This window comes from Lepisosteus oculatus, chromosome 7 (assembly GCF_040954835.1).
Source record: "Lepisosteus oculatus isolate fLepOcu1 chromosome 7, fLepOcu1.hap2, whole genome shotgun sequence".
NCBI lineage: Eukaryota > Metazoa > Chordata > Actinopteri > Semionotiformes > Lepisosteidae > Lepisosteus > Lepisosteus oculatus.
The window spans coordinates 26,411,586-26,418,920 of record NC_090702.1 but is presented as its reverse complement, the minus strand read 5'-3'; the positions used below and the strand labels follow the sequence as shown (position 1 = coordinate 26,418,920).

General features: G+C 36.2%; 1 long non-coding RNA gene across 1 annotated transcript; it reads right to left on the bottom strand.

Moving 5' to 3' along the window:
• Positions 1–4,272: 4,272 nt before the first annotated feature.
• Positions 4,273–7,048, bottom strand: LOC138240765 (uncharacterized). Its single transcript, XR_011190002.1, has 4 exons — positions 6,945–7,048; positions 5,710–5,729; positions 5,077–5,238; positions 4,273–4,525 (listed from the first exon to the last, which is right to left on the bottom strand). It is a non-coding gene; the product is annotated as an uncharacterized lncRNA (long non-coding RNA).
• Positions 7,049–7,335: the final 287 nt, after the last annotated feature.

Below are 7,335 nucleotides of genomic sequence, written 5' to 3'. Positions count from 1 at the left end.
AAATTTTGGTGGTTGAAGCCCTGAATGAAGATTGTCATCTCTGCACCTTTGCCTCTGAAATTCTTTGTTCATTATCATGAGAGACAACATCTGTTCAGAAATACAAATTTGACTCAAAAAAAGAAAAAAACAATCTTCAAAGCATTTTTGTAGATAAAGAAAATTGATTATGAAGTATTCTCAAGTTACAACCTTTCCTTTTTGAGACATGACTACATTTGCTATACTGTAGACGGGAAGCCTTTGGAAGTCATAATTTGCTAAGAGATCTTTTGCATTTCGTTAATGAAATTAATTGACAAATTCTAGTGATACACACATTTTACACAGTGTGGAGAGAATTCTAATCTCATATTTAAATGTAGTGTTTTCTAGAAAAATAGTATTGTTGTGGTATTTTCTTGATTTAATTTAACTATACTTATTTTTGTATTTCATTATTATTAATTGTAAACATAAAAATTATATAAAACACATGGTCTTATATTGTGAGGTGCTATCACCGCATTAAAGGACTTTTATTTACATAAATCCACAGCAAAGATAACATTATGTGGCAGCCTCCCACATACAGTACAACCTCTAAGGCCAAGAAAAAATGTTCAAAATAGTAATGGGAATCTTTGTGGCTGGCATTACAGTTTAGAAAGACAAGCATCATAATGTTTCAGTGGAAAAACTTATCAGGAATTAGCCAAAACCACCGTAATGCCATACTGTAATGTCTTTGGGGTTTTACATTTAATACAATTCAGCAACCTTTCCTCTAGGGGAATATGTTTGCAATTTGCAGAGCTCTGTAATGTGAAAGCATTCTCAAATGTATAATGGCACACAACTTGTTTTCATTTGACAAACCTGTACAACTAGACGCAAGTTGTGTGAAGGAACTAAGTTTTTAGTTGTAGGTAATTAATATTAATATTTAAGAAGAGATAATCACGAGAATGAGTTACAAGTTCACAGATATGCAATGAAACGAGTTTGTTATTGGAATTTTTTAAATGATTCAGTTCAGAAAGTATGAGCAATTATTGATGCTTTTGACAGTGGGAAAAAAAATAGATATTTTTTTTCACAACTTGTAAGTTGTGACATATTCTTCACACACCAGAATGAGAAGTCTTTCTGCATTCCTTACGTCAATAAATTGGGAATAAAAGTTTGAGGGCATCATGTTTGAACCAGTAAACCATGTTTGAAATCAGTGTAAGATGCCTCACATCTTGGGTGCCAGAGAATTTGAACTATTTCAGGCACCAAGCAATGAAATAAAAATGAACTAAAAGTTTAAATCCTTTTAATGGTAAACAAGCACACTTTGAAAAGAAAAGAAAAGTGTTTAATATGTATCATGGTAATGTAATCACTGCCAAAACCTACAAACAGTACTGTTCAAAGGGAAATAAATAATTTAGTGGGAAACTAAATAACAAACTTAAATTATCTTAAAACCATCAATAAAAACCCGATTCCATAATACTGAATATAGTAAAATAGACTTCTGACTTCACACCTCTTGATTGGCCTCTCTTTCTGTCCCCTGCTCCCGCCTCTCACTCCTCCTCCCTCTCAACCTTTGTTCTCCCGCTACTTTACCTTTGCCTACTGCCCTGTCTCTCTCACACCTGAAGAAGGCTCCACGGCTGAAACGTTGTGTTCTCTTTCTTCTTTTTTTCAGCATGGAAAAAACCTATTACTTGTTCCTTTGCAGCCTACGCATGCTGACGCAGCTACCCACCTGAACTATAGTAAAATAGTACAAACATGCATTATCTTTGTATTCATAGATCAAAATATATGTGGCTTTGTATTAATAATTGTATCAAGACAGATAATAATGAACATCTGCTGTAAACTGATTGAGCATTAAATTATTTATTAGAATTCATAAATAAAAACATTGCAAATTTTTTAAATCAGTAGCAATGATAAATTAGAAAACTGCAAACAGTTTTGAAAGTTTCCTGGCTTTCCTTGCCCACTTCTTTAACGGCAGTGATTACATATAGTGGGATAAAATGATACTTTCCGGATTAAAATTAATTGACCAATTAGTTTTTGTTCAGAAGCAGCTTGCTGTATAGGGTGCATCAGGTGACCATCCTAGGTTATGCAGGAACCTTGTTTCAGTGTATTGTAACTTCATTCACATTAGAATGATACCTTCCAAGAACAGAGTTAAATGGTAAGCTTTTGAGGAAGAGCAGCCAGTGTTATGGAGAAAATTTCCCCCAGCAGGAAATGACCTGGTATAAGGTATCAGAAGCATTGTCTGGGTGTGATCTAACCATTTTGCCCTGAATTAACTTGATTGTCACAAGAATTATAACTACAGTATCAAGTTGGAGCTATTTGGCTAACAGTCAGAACAGAAACAGCATAAGAGGCCACTGTTTTTAAGCAGTTGATTCTGGTGGAATAATTATTACAGCAATTTGTGAAATGTAAATCAAAAGTATCATTGGTTAATCTGGCTGGATTTGGCTGGACATATGGTATTATATTGTTATAAATAGGGGTTACAAAAACAGGGAATGCCAGAAAATGACTGAGTGGGTTAGTCAAGAAGTAAATAACCATCAAATTCTAAAGTTTTTCCAAAGAATATGCCAGAGCAGTTGGTACAATTGGAGAAGCCTGAGTTCTTCGTTCTCTGGCACAGCTTTGATGAAAAGAGTAATAAATCAGGCTGGGCTAAACAATCATTTATTAATAATGACAATACACACTGTGAAAAACACAACATAACATACAGTACAAGTGACACTATTTACAAACTTACAAACAAGGCATCTCAAAGGCCTACATCCCGACCATCCTGAACACCCCAGAACGTTACCTTGTATTCAAATCCTATATAACACCTGCAAAAGTCAACAGAGGAGGTAAAGCTGCCTTCTGAACTAAACAGAATAACACCTACAGTACAGTTAAATCTCTCTCTATCCAAATGTTTCAAAGTGAATGGGAACCTTCTGCCTCTCCCTATTCTAAAAAATGATTCCACTGACCAGACTGTCCGTGTTTAACCTAGGAATTCCTAAAAACAACAGAAAAACAAGCTGTCTCAACAAGGTTCTAATATTTAACTTCAATCTGGGTTGTAAAGGCCTATTGGAACAAGGAGCTTCCTGCTCCTTTCCTTCTCTCTGTCCTTCCACTCTCACGCTCGCCTCTCCCCTTCTGTACTTTTCTCACCCTCTGTGTTCTCCCTCTATGTACCTGCCTTTTTTAGGCTCTGTTCCTGGATGGTTGATGACACTTAATAATTTACTCAGAACATAATTAACCAAGATCAACCAGAGATTCCTTTGATCAGTGAGTCTCAGACCCAATACAACTCAGTAAACACCTCAGTTCCTTTCTTGCTTTGAAGCTTCCCGAGAACTATAAATGTTGACACTATACAGGTGTTAATTATTGTCTCTAGAGTCTTAAGATATTTCAATAATCGCTTCCGATAACTGTAACATTATAATTTAAATTTAAATTTAAATTCAATCAGTACTGTCGTTTCCAAGAAAAAGGCAGTTTTAAATGTTTTAACTGAACAGCAGTCATGCACGTATCTAGGTATATACTGTACATGTTCATGCTGGTACTGTATAATGACAGTAAATCAGATGCTAGAGGTGTCCTCTAGAATAATAACTGTGTTTGGAGTTCATTGTGTAAAAGATTGTTAGACAACAGAAGTTAGTGTAATGGGCTGCATACCCATGACCCTGGAGAAAAATAAATGGAGGCCATGTCTTGGTCAAGGCAGGAATGCTTTTCTCCTATCATTTCATCCAGTTTGTACTAGTATTTCACCTATGAAGCTTGGCATTTTGACAGTTTTTGACAAGAGCTTTAAATTTGAAAAAAAGTTTCATTTTAGCATTCATAACAAGAAGATGTACAATTTGATTTTGAATCTGTGGGTTGGAACGCCACCTTATTTGGCACAGAACCCATGTTTTAGCACAAATAAATTAACTATACCTGTCAAATACAAAGTTGTTTAGCTAGAGATAGATACTGTAGATAGACTCTCCAACACCATGCTATAGAGGCGTCTGGAAAACATTTATGCAGTCGGCTGAACAATCAAAATGTTATTTTATTAAATACCCAATTTAATTTACAAGCACCACAGTTTATCAAGGAATGCGAATATTTGGCGAATATCCCTTGGTTTTTTATTATACTTGACATTTATTCTTCCCAAAAGTAAAAAGGTTTGGTGTTTCCATACTTTTGGACAATTGTAAAAGGTTTTCCATTTTGTGATTTTCAATATGTAAAGTATTTTCTCTTGGCTTTCAGTGTTTCATTTCATCCTCTCCTTGCATGCAGAATGCCATATTTACACGGTGGAAACCAGTCAGATCCTAACAGGTAATCATACCAGTGCAAATGCTGAGAGTTCGGCTCATTCCCTGATGGCATTCAAACATGATCTCTAAGGCACCTTCCAGCCCTGACTTAAACAGTGCTTCGGGTAGACAACAGGGAGTTATAGTATACCAGAGGGCCAGGCCTGGTGGAGGGAGAGAAAATAACGTTATCTGGTTTCTTAAAGGATTACATCATCTTGTAACAGTCTCAGTGTTACAGTGGCACATACTGGTAACATTAAAAATGCTGTGCCAGATCTACATTTACTGATGTCAGCATCATTTTTCCCCACCTTCATTTCATAACAAGAAAATTCTGTGGCCTCAGACTGACACCACAGACTTTCCCCACAACATACTGTAGTTTTGAAAACGCCTACCGTCACTTTAAATAGCTCAGTTGCTGTCAAATGTCAGTTGCAAAGACCCTGAAGTGCCAAGTTTCTTTCGTCTTACTTTAACTGGTACGTTTAAGGCATTTTTTTAACATCCATAAAGAGAGGTTTTATTGTTCTGATTAAAGGAAAATAATTCAATGTGTGCTGCAATAATTCATTGTCATGCTACAACATAAGAACAATATTTTCAGGAAGAAATAAGATGCTATTTAAAAGAGACAACACTTTCAAGTTCATCAGTATTTCATCAATGTACTGTATATGCCATATATATCTCCATCCATCCATTTTCTTACCATAGTATCCAATACAGAATCAAGGAGGGAGCTGGAGTCTCTCTCGGCAAGCTACAGGTGCAAGGCAGGATACACACTGGACAAGACACCAGTACATCACACAAACGCCAGTAGACACCAGGTCCAGTTTTCCCAATTAAGCCAATTAACCTATCAGTATGTCTTTGGACAGTGGGAGAAAACGAGAACATGAGGAGAAACCCATGTTAACACTGGGAGCAGGTACAAACTTAATGCAGATATCAGGAACTGAATCCAGGGTTCCAGTGCTGTCCTTATATACAGTATGTTTCATTATTTAATATTAATTGAAATAAACTTAATGGAAATAAACAAAAACATTACAATTTTTAATAATGAAAACCAAAAACTTTGAAAGATTAATGTCTTTAACAGTGAGCAATAATATAGAAACCTATTGTATATCAGACAGAATGGGGACCTTTGGCCTTATCGTAGCATTGTGCAAAATGAGTCAGTTTCTAACTCAATAATTCAGAAACGTTTACTGTCTTATTTTCTATTTCCCAAAACAGTTATGCAATTTTTATTTAACTGACTATTTTTAATATATATAAATATATGTAGTTGAGGGTAGGGTAATATGTAGGGTGGGGTAATATGGAGTTTTACCTTTTACGCTTTCTCATTCTCTGTAAAGGATAAAGAAAAAATAAGAATTACAGCCCCGACTGAAGCAGATACATTATTTCATTAAGTAAACTCAGAATGATTGTCGCAACTTTCAAATGTTTTAAATTCCAAATTGTGTACAAACAGTTGTCCATAAATGGCTATATTTCTCCTTTTATATTTTCACTACCTGTCGTTATCTGGTGTAGGAGTGTGAACTTCAGAATGGTGTCAATAAGCGAACAGCTGCATTACATAAAGAAGGTGGAGAACGTAAAGCTAAGAATATAGGCCTATAATTACGAGATCAGACAACATTCTCCTCTGCTAGTGTATGAGGTTTTCCAGAGTGGTGACACTGTCCCACACATAAGCTTTTCCAAACTTAACAGATCTCTATCAGAGTTCTGAACACCGCAGTCTGAAACTGTGGCTTCCCGAGTTAGATTCACAGACAGACAATAACAAGCTTGGCTGACGTCATCATTCATTTGGAAATATTTGAAATGAAATGGAATCTGTGAATTTCGGTGTTTCACTTCTGCCCAAATTAATTTTGTGTTGTACCTGTCTTCCCTGCCTCTCTGTGCTGGGGAGGATCAGATTGTAGACCATGATTTATGCTCTTTGTCATTATTCACCGTGGGAAAGTTATTCACATAAACATTTTGCGTTGCGTGTGTTTGTGGTGTTATAGGGTGAGAGCTGGCACTAAATGTACAGCAGAGAGACAGCAGAGAGGGACTAGCTGCAATTCAAATCAGACATTATGGCCCTAAGCCTAGAAACCATACCAGTGAAGCAAGTGGACCCACAGAGAGTCATGGAGCTTGATAGACCTAGCAATAACATTATTTATAAAAGCAGCTATGGCGTGGCTGAGTGTATTGGCATTTCACTCAACCTGCATATGGTTTTATTATTGGAGCTCCCTCTTCAACACTTTGATAAAAGCATGTGTTTAGAAGGTAGATTTTCTATATTCTTGTAAGCCAGCCAAACTGGACTTAACAAAGGTTACACCACCATTACCGCCTTGTAGACTAGTCTTGTTCAATCACAGAAACTAAGCTAGTTAAACTGAGGTAATGATCGTGAGGTCATTGAACACCCCTCTTTGTAAAATTAAGGCTACTAAGCACAGTAGCTCTGGCAATATTCATCTTTGGGCTTAAAACATCTTTCCTCCTCAATTTATTTAAATTAAACTGTAGAAGTAGCTTCTCACTTCTCACCTGATCTCATGGTGTAGTGGGGCAGCTGGCATATAACGACTGCAACTCCACACACTTCCCTTCCTTCCTCTTTTGTGGAGCATATTGGGAGTCTTTGGTCTGAGAAGAGCTATACAATTATCATCAATTGTTATTATTAATGTGAAATCAGAAAGAAAAAGATCCAGTGATTGACTTCATCAGACATAAAATCAAAGTATACAAGGAATAAATGTGGTGTGTTTCCAGACAAATTATTTCCCCCCTGAATACTTGATCTTTTGATCTTTGCATGCTTTTATGGATGACACAGGGAACATATAGAACTTTTGCTCTGCTAACTTTACCAAGCTAGAAATGCCCCAAAACTTTGGGATATATAATTTCTGTTAGTAGTTTGTTTTTGGAAGCA